Below are 13,891 nucleotides of genomic sequence, written 5' to 3'. Positions count from 1 at the left end.
AATCGTTTACTATTATTTCTTTTTGCATGTTTTGACTTCCAGAATAATTATGTTATGGTTTATATCATATTATTCAAACTCTCCACAGTCGGTCATATGTTGGAAGTAGATATGAATCAAGACTGTCATGGGTTGGCTTGTAGAGGTCTAAGATGTTAGACAAAGCGGGGCTACAACACTCATGAGTGCTCATAAGTTCTGAGTATTGGATTCAACCCACGCTCACTAGTATCACTTCATGGAATTTATCTCGAGTGATCGTGAGACGGTAATATCATATAAGTCTTCAAACCTAGAGATATGATTTGTTGCCTATGAGTTGGTTATGCATTGATTGCACGAAAACGCATTGGTAACTCGATGTTATAAACCGTGCTTTTGTGTGTAATTCAACAAGTAGTAGAGCAAACATATGAGTCGAAGTTTATCTGTTCCTTCTAGGATTAGAAGCGATATCTGGGCCCCTCGATGATTTTGTTTTGACCTATGTACCGGGCCCGGTCAGAACTAAATTGATGTGTTCAGTTAAGTTCTATGTCAAACAAATCGGAAATCGGGAAACAAATGCTGGACAATAAGCAAGACCATGTTCCATGTATTTGTCCGGCTGATATCTAGAACAGAGGATTATATGATCACTTATCTAAAATGGCGCTTCATAGTTCAACAAAGTTTTAAGAGCTACGATTGCTGATCGGTTCCTGAAGTCATACTTGCAACTATAGTTATTAGACTCATCCAAGTGGGATACTGTTGGATATAGTGTCTAAGTCCATAACTATATTTGGTATGTACTTGACCCGACTCGGCATGGTCCATTTGGGTTGCACTTCACCCGAACAATTTATGGATAATCTTTTGAGAATAGTATAAGTTATGATTTATTAATATATTATAAGTTCTAATATATTAATATAAAATCATATTATTTAATTAGTATTGATCTATAATTAATTTAGAATTAATTTAGAGATCAAAAGTATGACTAATTAAATATGGGCTCTTGTATTTATATAGTGTGGGCTAATGCTTATTTGGAATGGGCTAGGCTTGCATGGAAAGTCCATGGATACTCCATGGAGCTTTAACCCATGGATCTCATGGAAATGAAAAGACATGGGTATTAGGGTTTACATGGATGTAACCCTAATCCACCACACTATATAAAGGAGGCTTTGGTTCTTGAAATTACACTAGTTGATGTGAGTAAACTAAGAGGGCCGATTTCAAGAAGGTTGTGACTATTCTCTCAAGTTTCCAAGTTTGTGGTGATTTGTGACTTCCATTTGAGGCATCCACACTATTGGTGCTAGGCTCTCAAAACTCCAAGCAATCAACTACAACTACAAGGTAAGTAATTCTACTAGCTTTATTTGATTCAAGTACCCCATGCCATGCTAGTTAGGATAAGAACCTTGGAAAAATAATTATTTGCATGTATCTTAGTCAAACATAGATCCAAGGTTTCTAGGGTTGCATGTACACCATAGGAGTGTTAGAATGCTCAAAACCCATCAGTGCCAACCTCCACGATTTCGACTGACCGATGCTCGTGTTTGTACGCTTAAGTGAATGACGCAGCGTATTGTGACGAGGAGAGCCTTGTCTACTAATCCTCCTCGGTTGAGGTTGTAGAAGCCTCATCCATGTCATGGGGAGGGTGTTAACCTTGTTCCTAACTCCGTCTCTGTAGATCTACAGCTTATCGAGGTGTCAGACCATGGAAGCCTCGTCGGGGTGTGGCGACTAGAGGGTGTATTGTAGACCTCGGGCTCTTCGTCAGAGTCTTTTCCTATTTCTTCTTTGTCTTTGTCTTCTTTTTGGTTTCGCTTCCTCCGGATCTTCATCTGAATTGTCTTCGGGTCTTACTCTATTATTTCCTCAGGATCCTCTTCGGGGCTTTCTTCGTTCTAACCACCATCTTCCTGGATAGGAGAATAGGGGTCTCCTGGTAGTCGAGCTTTTGCCATGTTGTTCATGTGAGGTAGGAGAGATAATTAATAGACGTCTAATCCTATAATTACTTATAGGGGGTGATCCTTATCAGTCATGACTCATGTCTATAATCACATAGTGCATACCAGTTATACATAATCTGAGATAGGATAGACCTTCGAATAAATGACTCTACTCTAAGTCCACAACCAAACAAGGAACAGGAAGTAGAGCAATAGTCATAGATTCTGAGTCTATAATATCTTTAATTATGTATAACCTTCGCGTATGCACTCAGTCATTATAGACCCACTAATAGGGGTCTTTAGTTTTCACATAAGTTGGTTATAGTAGCACAAAATACTCCTATAGTATTTTAAATGTTTGACTTATGTTCTTAATGTTTCTTGGTAGGTAGAGTTGGTAAGTTTTTAGACTTGTTGCAACACCACAACCATTCCCAGGCATATGCTAATCACTTCTGGGTTAGACATAGTTGATCAGGCTATGTCATTCCCAGACCTGAGTATACATCCCCAAGCCTACTTGTGTCATTCAACAATCATTACTTTTGTTTTGTTCTAGTATGATGCTGACCTTAGTATGCATGAATGCATGTATGCTTTTAACAAGAAACTATTTATTTCTAAAAGTATAGTCTTTCGAAAACGTTTAATCAGAGACTTTAGTCCCAATGCATTTATAGTTTGTATATCTTATGTGGTTCGATATACTTAGTTCACTATAAACAATGCTCTGATACCAATCTGTCACACCCCAAACCAAGGATGGCGGAAACGTCCGGGGGTGGAGGACTTCATGTAAAGTATCACAACAACGAGTATAATAGTGCTCAAAGTAAATACAACCATCATAAATATAATTGAAAAGGTTACACCATAGTATATGTTTACATGTTTCAAAATCAATTACATTATGATGACAAAGTGAACTGTTTGACGATTTAACGTCCCATCCTCAAAATGCTGTTGTTTTCCTGTTTCAGTGATTCCCTGAGAATACAAGTAGTTTTAAAAAGTGTCAACAATTAAGTTGGTGAGTTCATAAGAGTTTTGTTTGAGGAAGAAACCGTTTTCCTTGTAAAAGCGACAGAGTATGTTTCCAGAAAATCCAATATTTTCTTTATTAAGTGTAAAATGAATGCTCCTATGATATGCTATAATGTTACCTAGAAAGACCCATAGATTCCTTCTATAATCACCCAACGTATATAAGTTATATAAAATTTAAGTTAAATAAACCGTTGAATATAATGGGTCTGCCCTAGGTCCACAACCAAACAAGGAACAGGAGATAAAGCGGGCCCACCAATTCTAAGTCGATTTCAATTCAATTTTATATAACTCTAATATGTACACTTAGCAATTATAGCTGAAAACTAACAATTCTAACGATATGTAGTTTTAATATCATAAAAACCATTTTGTGTAAACCTGGTACTTTGTATTTGTACCCCTTTTTGTATAAACCCGGTACTTTGTATTTGTACCCCTTTTTGTATGAACCCGGTACTTTGTATTTGTACCCCTTTTTGTATGAAAACCTGGTACTTTGTATTTGTACCCCTTTTTGTATAAACCCGGTACTTTGTATTTGTACCCCTTTTTGTATGAATCCGGTACTTTGTATTTGTACCCATTTTTGTATGAAAACCCGGTACTTTGTATTTGTACCCCTTTTTGTATAAAAACCTTTTGTAATGAGTTCGTAATGTAAATGAACATAAACTATACCTATTATAATTTATCAAAATGTTTGTAATGTATATGCAACCTAACTATACCTATTATAGTTTAGCATGTTTGTTTGTGGTGTATAAGAACCCTTTTCTATGTAAGTCGAATGTATAGCAAAAATATAACAATGTTTATCATGCCTTGTTTTGTACTAATGGTAATGGTGGAGGATTCTTACAATTCAGTGAGTATTTTCTGTTATATAATTATACCACAACAAGAAACACATCTAAAATATGAAATCCTCAAAAACTAACACTTTGCTCAACAAGTTACAAAGTGTGATGAAAGTTATAAGCTGTTATCTAGATTTTGACCTTTCTACACTGTTTTAGAAAAATCATGAAAAATCATACGAAGTCAAAAAACTGAATCCGTAAATTATGAGAGTTCAAAAAATGTGTCTAGTTTATTCATAATTTTTATTATGATATTTAGAAGTCTTTAACTTGTGTTAAAATGTTCATATTCACAGACTGGTCCGGATTCATTTATGAAAGGATAGACAGTTTTGTAAAAATCACCATAAATCGTAGAAAAATCGTATGGAGATGTGCAAGTAGTCATTTTAAAGGTATGAACCTGAAATATTTGAATATTAAACAGTTTTGAAATATATTAAGTTTACGATAGTCAAAACAGTCCGTGAACAAGACTCAACTTTTCTGATGAAAGCTGTTGTTTGAGTTTAGTTAAGTTTTTGGTGTTTTAACTTGTATTCCCCCCCTTAAACTTGAAGAAAACATGAAAATGTAGGGGTATGAACTCACCTTGAGTGATTTCAGTGGGTGTATGTTGAAGAAAGGTAGTGTTCAACTCAAGAACACTTAGAAGATTGCTTGAAGATTCGAAGAACTAACACAAATATGATGAAGTTTGTGTAAGCAACCTATGATTTGAGTAGAAAGAGGTGGAATAATCATATGAAGGATAATATTACTTACCAAAAGTAGATGAAGAACTTGAAAATCAGCCTTGAAATCTCGAAATTTAGAGAGAGAAGTGAGAAAGAATGGAGTTTGTTCTTTGGTGGAGAATGAGAGAAATGAGAGAAATGTGAGGAGGGATAAGGGTTTCCAGCCTTTGACCAAAAGTGTGGCTGGAAAAATGGTGGGAAAGGACAATGAAATAACAATGAAATGACCAGGTATGGTGGAAGGACAAGGGCTGGTCATTGAGTGGGTATGAGGTGGTTGCTTGTGTCATACACTAAGGCAAAGTCAACACTCCACCCATAAATCTTACCTACTAGATTTTATTCTTAGGTAAGGATTTTCCCCAAAATATAATTAAAATATGAATATTTAGGGTTTATTATGTTAAAATACGAGTTTGGGTGAAAATCCCGCGTTAAAATCACGAAAAACGGGCTCAAAACGCTAAAAATATTGAAAGCCGGGTAGAAATTGCTAAAATCCGAAATTCAGGCCGAAGGTGCGAAGGTTCGGCTCCTTAGGAGCATAGAACCGAAGGTGGGGTTCGATTGTATATGGGAACCGAGAGGTCTAGCAGGCGACTCATCAGAAGGGACCGAAGGTAGTCTTCTCGGACCGAAGGTAGCCTCTCGGACCGAAGGTGACATTCTCGGACCGAAGGTCAAGTTCGGTCTCTTAGTAGGTTCGGTTCAGGAGTTGGTTTCGGTTATCAGGAGGTTTCGGTTCCCTAAGGGAGGTTCGGTTCCTAAGAGGGTTCGGCTCCTTAAGAGGTTTCGGCTCCTTAAGAGGGTTCGGCTCCTTAAGGCTGTTTTTCGCGTAAACTTCCGTTTTCGAGCGGTTTTCAATTAAATTAAGGGTCGGGATGCCCCGAGTGATTATAAGAAGTTGAGAGAGATTTTGAGAGAGATTTGGGAGAGATTTCACACACTTGGAGAGATTTCTCATACAGGGAGAGATTTGGGAGAGATTTCACATAATTGGAGAGATTTCTCATTCAGAGAGAGATTTGGAGAGATTTCACACACTTGGAGAGATTTCTCATTCAGAGAGAGATTTGGGAGAGATTTCACATACTTGGAGAGATTTGGGAGAGATTTCACGTACTTAGAGAGATTTGGGAGAGATTTCACATACTTAGAGAGATTTGGGAGAGATTTGAGTTAGAGAGAGATAGAGTGAAAGAGATTGGGAGAGACTTCTTTTGTGACCTTTTTGAGTGTTTGGCTTCGTAACGCAAGGTTTGTACATCCCGTTAAGTCTCGTTATGATTGTTATATGCCCCCGAGGGTTAAGGAATAATGTTTTATCGAATAGTTTCATCACTTGCCCTAATTAGGGTTTAGAATTTCCGAACACGTGAAAAACTCAAAGTGATACTTTGTATTAGGATTGCGAGTTGTACAATAAGAACGTAATGGAAACCCTAATATACAAGGGTTAGATGAGTTGACCGGTTTGACTTGTTGACTTTAGTTGACTTTGACTTGGCAAAAAATTGACGGTTGTCACATTTCAAGAAGATTTCCACCAAAAATCATCATTCCTTGGTAAGTCCCTACATACCCAAGTTATATAACTTCATTCTTATGATATATCACTCCTTCTAAACATTTGTTTGTGATCACACACTTAGAAACCTCATAAGCTCGAGATCTACTCAAGGAAGGCTTTCTAGAGCCGAAACCTCTCTTTTTTTTTCACCAAAACCGAAATCAACAAGCAAAGTGAGTTCATACCCCCTTGTTTTCGGTTTTCATATGTTTTCAGGGGGAGAATACAAGTATTTATGTGATAGATCTAAGTGTTGTGCATGTTATGTGTGTTTTATTGTAAAAATATGGTTAAATAGTCTAGATCTCGAAAACTATAGTAAAAATGGTTGAGTTTGTTAACTAAAATACTCAAAACAACACTCTTTAAGGATGAAAATGTTAAACATGCTTGATTGTTGAGTAAAACTACAATAAACTATGTTTAAGGACTATATTTGTCAAACAAACAAAAATGTTGGGACCTTTATGACATATACGGTTTTCATAAGGACAAAAAGGATCATTTTGTTTCAAAAATGAACTTTTATGATATTTTGGTGTTAGAAGGACCATAAATGTAAATTTTCACATAATGGGCCTTTATATGGGCTTTACGGTTTTCTTGGGCCTAGATTGTAAAATATCAATTTTTATGGACCAAAATGTTATTATATATAAACTTGAGCCAAAAATGAAAAACTCACGGTTTAGGGGCTAAAAATGACACTTATTTCAAAGTTGGGCCTAAAATGTTAATTATAAGGAATTTGGGCCGAAAATGTCATTTTTCTCAAATAAGGGCCGAAAAGGTCATTTTTATCCAAATAGGGGCTGAAAATGTAAAATCCTTTAAAAATGGGTTGAAAACATCAACATGTGTATTTTGTAGCCAAATCTGTCAATTATTAGATTAATGGGCCGAAAGTACAAAATTTTGTAAATCAATGGGCTAAAATGTTATTTTTAACCAAAATGGGCCAAAAATGTCATTTTATGAGAAATAAGTCCCTAAATATATAATTTAGGTCTTAAGGGACCTAAAGTGTAAGTTTTACTAGAATAAGCCCAAATTGTAAAGTTATGACGTAATGGACTAAAAATATCATTATAACAAAATATTGGGTTATTTTCATCATACTCGGTAAACACGAATCATGTTATATCGAACAAACAAAAATACAACAACGGTACGATTATTGGGCCTAATACTCACTATACATGCTTAATGGGCCTTCGTGGTCCAACTGCATGTTTATTTGGGCCCAATTCATTCTTTACTTGTCTATTGGGCCTTAGTGACCCAATTACATGCTTTATGGGCCAAAATTACCTTTTACATGTTGATTGGGCCTTGGTGGCCCATTTACATGATAATTAGGCATGGGCTATTCATTATATGCTTAATGGGCCTTAAGTGTCCTTTTGCATACCTAACACGCCTTGAAAACAACTTGCATGTCTAATGGGCAACATTTGTCCTTTTTCATGTTTGATGGGCCTTATCTTTTCATGAATCATCTGGTGTTTGTAAATCTAAATACATAAAACGTTATACGTATTCATGTGGCAATAGTTGGGATCTAGCGAGACTTGTCGGTTGACACCATTGAGTGTATGGCCGTAGCCTGTAGTTATAATCAGAGTCTTCTGGAGGGAGAGCGAGAGTTTGTGTATAGATCTATACGGGGGTGACTCCCCTACACCTGAGCTGTTCGCTACAGTTAGACTAGGCCAGTCTAGGGTGACAAAACCTTGATCAAATACCGGCGTTTGGAAAATGCCAAGGCAGGCGAATTAGTCTTTATCATGCATGGTTATAACGACTCACTTAGAGATCCATTACCATCATAACATCACGGAAATCAAAAATTTTCAATCATGTCGATACAAAACAAATCATACGATAATGCAAGAACTACAACACTTTTATAAATCACAAAAATATCGGATTTTCTGGGGAAATACTATCATTCATTACCTTTTTCTTACAAGAGATATAATACAAAGAAATTTTGGATCGTTTATTTATACATGATTTTACAATGAAAATCACACATACATTTATACTTAATCATTACATCTTTTTCTGAGAATTTTACAGAAAATATCGGATTTTCTGGGTTATACGCACAATACAAAATTTTTCAATCAAATATGCTTATGAACTCACCAACATTATATATGTTGACCATTTTCAAAATAACTTGTATTCTCAGGAAATCGTTAAGCTGAAGAATCATCAAGAATATTTTGGGATTTCTTATATGCAAAGTCAATCATTGTACAATTTATGTTTTGGAATATGTAATGTAAAACAATATAGTTGATGTGAACAATACCAGTTGTATTATGTAATGTTTGGTGATGATTGTGTTTTGTTTCATGTATATCCATTGTGATGATATTTCAATTTATAGTCACACGAGCCCTCAGACGTTTCCGCCGTCTGGTTCGGGGGTGTGACAGTATAGGACCGTAAACACTTAGTTTAAGGTCCATTAAGACCGAAAACCACCCCTATATATAAGTGTATGACCGCAAAGACTCCTCATTTCTCATTTCTAAGACCGAAAACCTCCTCAAATTGCTCTCAAAACTCATCCGAAAACATTCATATCTTCAAGAGATATTGCCCAGATCATCATCCAATCTTCATACCTCCAACCAAAATCCTTCAAATCTTTATATTTCCCTCAAGAACATTCATCCCATCTTCAAATCTCCTTATTTTCCTCAAGAACACCAAGAATATCTTCAAATGTTCATATTTCACCCAAGAACACCTTCAAATAATTCCTAAGGCTTTTTGTAAGTATTTCTAGAGGCACTACCTTTATGGTACAAAGTGCACCATCTTCACCGACCACAAAAGTCTTCAGCAGATATTCGACCAAAAGGAGCTTAACATGAGACAACGACGATGGGTAGAACTACTCAATGACTACGAATACGAGATTCGTTATCATCCCGGCAAAGCCAATGTAGTAGTAGATGCCCTCAGTCGAAAGGAGTACTCAGGTCGCAGAGTAAAAGAACTAACTATGACCATCCATTCACATCTGTCCACACAAATCAAAGAGGCTCAGCTGGAAGCCTTGAAGCCTGATAATGTGGCAGGTGAAGCCTTAAGAGGAATGGAGAAGAACTTAGAAATCAAGGGTGACGGGGTTTGTTATTTCATGAATCGGATCTGGACACCGAAGTTTGGTGGCTACATAGATGTTGTCATGAACGAAGCTCACAAGACTCGATACTCCGTTCATCCAGGTTCAGATAAGATGTATCTGGATCTCAATAAACTCTATTGGTGGCCGAACATGAAAGCAGAAATTGCTACCTATGTGGACAAGTGCCTAACTTGCGCCAAAGTCAAGGTAGAATACCAGAATCCCTCAGGTTTATTGCAACAACCAGAGACACCTGAGTGGAAGTGGGGGAGGATTACAATGGATTTCATAACCAAGTTGCCCAAGACAAAGGAGGGTCATGACACCATTTGGGTAATCGTCGACAGATTAACCAAATCCGCACACTTCCTACCAATAAAGGAAACAGACAAGATGGAGAAATTGACCAGAACTTACATTAGAGAGATAGTACGATTGCATGGGGTGCCAATATCTATTATCTCTGATAGAGATAGTAGATTCACCTCACGGTTCTGGCAGTCACTACAAAAATGTCTGGGAACTAGGTTGGACATGAGTACAGCCTACCACCCACAAACCGACAGGCAGAGTGAGAGAACTAATCAAACCTTAGAAGACATGCTGAGAGCTTGTGTGATTGACTTTGGTAAAGCATGGGATACCCATTTGCCACTTGTTGAGTTCTCATACAACAATAGCTATCACACTAGCATCAAGGTTGCCCCATTCGAAGCCTTCTATGGCCGCAAGTGCAGATCACCTCTGTGTTAGGCTGAAGTGGGTGACACACAACTAGCTAGAGGGAAAGTTCCTGACAGTACTCTCACCAGCCCGGAGATCATTAGGGAAATGACGGAGAATATCGTTCAAATCTGAGAATGACTGAAAACTTCTAGAGACAGACAAAAGAGCTACGCAGCCAATAGACGAAAACCCTTGGAATTCCAGGTGGGTGACCGCGTTCTGTTGAAGATCTCACTCTGGAAGGGCATGATACACTACGGAAAGCGTGGAAAACTAAATCCAAGGTACATTGGACTGTTCGAGATTCTCGCTAGAATCGGCCCGATAGCTTACAAACTCCGTCTACCACACGAACTTAATAACGTACACCCTATCTTCCACGTGTCAAACCTAAAGAAGTGTCTATCTGACGAGACTCTTGTGATTCCACTTGATGAAATCGAGATAAATTAGAGTCTGAAATTCGTGGAAGAACCAGTAGAAATCATGGATAGGGAAGTCAAGAGAACGAAACAAAGTCACATACCGATAGTGAAGGTCCGCTGGAATGCCAAGCAAGGACCCGAATTCACTTGGGAGCGATAAGATCATATGCAACGAAAGTAACCCCATCTTTTCCCTAGTTCATGAGTACTCACTATAGACTTAATTTCGGGACGAAATTCCCTCTAACGGGGGGCTAATGTAACAACCTGTTGTTTCCAGTCAATAAAAAGTTAATAAAGGTCTCACTTGTTCAAACAAAAGCCAAACACTTAAACTAAATCATGATATTTTATGATATATATATATATATATATATATATATATATATATATATATATATATATATATATATATATATATATATATATATATATATATATATATATATATATATATATATATATATATATATATATATATATATATATATATATATATATGGTTTTCGGTTTAGGGAATCTAATCCCTTTCCAAAACCGAAAACACATGCTTTATGGAAGCCAAAACCAAAATCACCTTCTTTGGAAAGGCCTAGACTGAAAACCCTTTCTTGTTTAAAGCGAGGACCGAAACCCTTAACATGTTCACACCTAGGTCTGAAATCACTTCCTTTAAGGAAGTATAGGACCGAAAACACTTAGTTTTAGGCGCATTAAGACCGAAAACCACCCCTATATATAAGTGTATGACCGCAAACACTCCTTATTTCTCATTTCTAAGATCGAAAACCTCCTCAAATTGCTCTCAAAACTCATCCGAAAACATTCATATCTTAAAGAGATATTGCCCAGATCATCATCCAATCTTCATATCTCCAACCGAAACCCTTCAAATCTTCATATTTCCCTTAAGAACATTCATCCCATCTTCAAATCTCCTTATTTTCCTCAAGAACACCAAGAATATCTTCAAATATTCATATTTCACCCAAGAACACCAAGAACACCTTCAAATAATTCCTAAGGCTTTTTGTAAGTATTTCTTACATAATTTAGTGTTGTCTAACACTTTAAATTAATATTTTATTAATTTAAATACGATATCGTGTATAATTATTATTAGGATACGACTACTCACACGGGTTCTAACCCGAGGATCATCGCTACCACTTCGGATCCAAACGAGAACACAAATTCGAGGTGAGTTCATACCCCTACGTTTTCACTATTTTTCAATGTTTTTAGGGGGGAATACAAGTAAAACACAAGGAATCTTGTGTTAATATTCAAACGATGTCAAACCGTTTCAAGCTATTTTAAATTGTTTCAAGTTATTCTAAATTATTTCGACGATTGTTTTTACTGTTTAATCTTGTTTATATATATATATATATATATATATATATATATATATATATATATATATATATATATATATATAAACAAGATTAAGCAGGCTTAGGACTGGTGTTTTCGCCTTAACTCCTGTTCCGTGTTTGGTTGTGGGCTTAGGGAAGAATCACTTGTATGACTGTCTTTTTAATCTCAATAATATATGCCATATATTTATATGAGTATAACACTTATTTAAATAAAACGTTAACCTCTTTGTAACATGCCGATCAAAGGGGTATTTTCATAAATATTTCAGTACGCACAGAGCATACATATAAACTGTGACAACCGTCGAATTTCGGTCAAGTCAAAGTCAAACAAAGTCAACAAGTCAAACCGGTCAACTCCAATAACCCTTGTATGTTAGGGTTTACGTTATGTAATCACTATACAATTCGCTATTTTAATGAGAAATCATCATTTGGAAAGTTCATGTGTTTGATTTTCCTTAGCCTTAACAGTGCTAAACAACGAACCAAAGCGATAAAACACTATTGCACAATCATCGGGATTGTGTACGACACTAAAACACGGTTTAACGGGGTTTACGAACCTTGCGTTGTGAAGCCGGACACTCAAATTAATCACAAACGAAACCTCTCTAAATCGTTTTCACTCTATCTCTTTCTATTTGAAATCTCTCCCAAATCTCTCTCAAAAGTTACTTTAACTTTTTGTAATCATTTGGGTCATATTGACCCTTAACCGGGTCAAAAATCGCTTGAAACGGGGTAAAAACGGGTAAAATAGCCTTAAGGACCTGGAACTGAAGCTTCAGGACCGAAGCCTCTCATCCGAGGCCTCGGATCCGAAGCCTCTCATCAGGACCGAAGCTGAAGCCTCTCAGGAGACCGAATCCGAAGCCATCAGACAGCAGCCTCGCATGCGAGGGTCCGAATCCGGCCTCCATGCGAGGGGTCTCGCAGACGGCCCCTTTTTACCGGTTTTTCGACTACGACTTTGTTTTAACTCCGTTTTTCATTATTTTAACGTGGGATTTTCACCCAAAACTTTATTTTATAAACTAAGGCCCCAAAATATATAAATCTCCAGGGTTTTTATAAAAATATATTAAAAGAATTAGTGGTTGAACTAATTATTGAGGGAATATTTGCTTTTCCTTAATTTATGGCAAAAGCAAACCACCACCACCTCACTCTATGATCAGCCACTCTTTCCCACTACCCCTTGTCTCCTTAGTGGACCTTTACACCCAATCTCCAGCTCTTCCCACGTTCTAAGAGCTGGAGGATTGATCCTCTCTCCTCATTCTCCATAAAGTTCTTTCATTCTACACTTAGCAACCAAAGGACACTCTCCAAAATTCTCTCATCTTTTCTCTCAACTTCAAGAACTTCAAGGCTTTCTTCAGGGATTTCTTTCTTCAATTAGTAAGTATCTTCATCATTCATATAATTATTACACTCCATTCTACTCAAATCATTGATATCTTACACAAATTCCATCTTATTCGGTGTTAGATTCTCGAATCATCAAGACATTTTCTTAGTGTTCTTGGGTTGAATACTTCCCCTCTCTCACTTTCATCTACTGAAACCACATAAGGTGAGTTCATACCCCTACATTTACATGTTTTTCTTAAGTTTTAAGGGGGGAATACAAGTAAAATCATCAAGAACACAATTAAACTTTTTCTATCAGATTACATCAGAAAAGATGAACTTCGATCACGGACTGTTTTGGTCAACTTAAATATTTTAGTTTTCAAAACTGTTCCAGGTGCAAGTAGTTCAAACTCTTAGCTTTAAAATGGCTACTTGCACATCTCCATATAATTTTTCTACAATTTATGGTGATTTTTACAAAACTGCCTGTCATTTCAGAGGCAAACCCGGACCAGTCTGTGATTATGAACATTTTCACCTCTGTTAGAGATCACTAAAAATCATGATAAAATTTACGAACAAACTAGACTCATATTCCAAACTCTCAGAATTTGCGGATTTGGATTTAGAGCTTTGATGATTTTTCTATAAATTTTCTAAGAACAGTAATAGA

Source organism: Lactuca virosa, chromosome 1 (genome assembly GCF_052849685.1).
Source record: "Lactuca virosa cultivar CGN04683 chromosome 1, Lactuca_virosa_CGN04683_v6, whole genome shotgun sequence".
In the NCBI taxonomy this organism is placed as follows: Eukaryota; Viridiplantae; Streptophyta; class Magnoliopsida; order Asterales; family Asteraceae; genus Lactuca; species Lactuca virosa.
The sequence above is the reverse complement of the archived record's forward strand: the minus strand, read 5'-3'. Positions refer to the sequence as shown.